Source organism: Olea europaea, unplaced genomic scaffold (assembly GCF_002742605.1).
Source record: "Olea europaea var. sylvestris unplaced genomic scaffold, O_europaea_v1 scaffold3249, whole genome shotgun sequence".
Classification (NCBI taxonomy): domain Eukaryota; kingdom Viridiplantae; phylum Streptophyta; class Magnoliopsida; order Lamiales; family Oleaceae; genus Olea; species Olea europaea.
This window is the reverse complement of record NW_019251371.1, coordinates 47,268-49,119: the sequence shown is the minus strand read 5'-3', so window position 1 is coordinate 49,119 and position 1,852 is coordinate 47,268.

The window sequence follows — 1,852 nt, the reverse complement described above, 5'->3', positions numbered from 1 at the left end:
CCTTTCCAACTTGTTTATGGACAGGAGGCTGTTTTGCCTATGGAAATCAACGTGCAATCGATTAGAATGTGCTTGCAACATAAGTTGAATGATGATGAGTATGCCGAATCACTAGTTCAAAATTTATTGGGGTTAGACGAATTAAAGTTGGACGTTTTAGATAGATTGCAAGTTCAAAAACTAAGAATGGCTAAGTTTTATAATAAAAAAGTCATAGCCAAGTCGTTCGGCCTGGGTGAACTAGTTTGGAAGACGATACTCCCTTTGGATAGCAAGGTTCCAAAGTACGGAAAGTGGTCGCCCAATTGGGAAGGATCATTGTGTCTGGCAGCACTAGCCCTTCCAATGTCCATATCCATAAAGGACACGTACTCAAATATCGACTGCTTGAGGAACTTCAAATGTTCCTCTAAAGAAGCAGCAGGACGGTCAGATGGAGCAGGGCGAGACGTCTTGACTTGCCCCCAGGAAGTGAACAAGTCTTGGATAGAACGCACAATCTTGTCAGCATCCTGCAAAGAAAATTGCCAATATTAAAGATTCTCACTACAACGAACAAGATAGAAATAAAAGTGAAGCAAAGATTACCTCATCAACAATCGTGGAAGATGGCATGTCCTCAGCCAAGTCTGCCACCAACGACTCCTCCATTCGTGAGGACTTCCCCTTGTCTGAGCGAGAAGATGTTGCCACAACGGGTAGACTCATAGGAGTATCTGCAAAACTCAAGAGCAACAAATCAGAAACCAATAGCACAAGCAAAGGTAAGGCATCAAAAAACTGAATTACCTTCTACTTCGATGTTTAGGGGTTGACGCCCTGGAAAGAAGGTGGCTCATCCATGGGTTGTGATGAGGACTCTGGGACTGAAGATGTCTCTTTAAGCGTAGTCCCCTCATCAACCGGTTAGATGAAGCAGCCTCAGCGGAGGATGATGGAGCAGGAACTGTCGATGCAAAGCCTTTGAAGGAGAGGCTGAGCTTTTCTGAAGAGTCCAAAAGATCATCAGCACACAGAAAAGTTTCTAGTATGGAAAAGTATGCTTGTAAGTAAACCAATTTAATTACCTTCCTCCTGACGATAAGAGGGGCATCATCATCATCATCAACGTCATCCTCCAGAATGGGAGATGCTGAGGCTCGCCGTTTACGGCTTGGGGCGCTCTTGGCTGTAGTAGGTTTGGCAGGGAGAGAAGAAGATGGACGAGCAGACTATTTAGCGTGACAAGGAGGAGAAGGACTCCGAATGGACAAAGGAGTGACTAAAACAGGAGGAGGGAAAGAAATGCTCGGCTGGTCTAGTGAATGAAAGGCACGATTGACATCAGTCGCAAATAATCTGTGCTTCACTGACGGCCAGAGTTGTTCAAAAAGAGGATGAATGGCGTGGCTAGAATTGAAGGGGACTAATGAGAAATAGCTGGTTAAAAGAAGATTGCGAGCATTTATAGCCTCTGCCTCCGCCTTATTAATAGTATGAAAACGGTTAATTAAGTTCCTTGAATAGCAAGGAGGAACAGGCCAAGTTTGGCCGAAACCAAGCTGGCGAGCAAAAAATTGGGGAGCATAAATTTCTACCCCTACCTTGGCATTGGTCCCAGTCAAAATATCACGAAATAGCTCCCTCCCGGTTAAAAACTAGATCCAAATGAGCAGAGAGGTGCTCGTGTTGTCTATAGTGGAGGAGGGATGTACATAGTTTGGAGGCAAAAAAGGAGGAAAAGGAAAAAGGAAGAGATTGAATAAAAGAATGAAAAAATGTCCCTTCTGGACATATTTACAGGAGCCAAGGGCTCCATGGCTAGCCCATAACAGCTAGCAGAAGAGCGAGAGATTGATGGAGTACCAAGCAA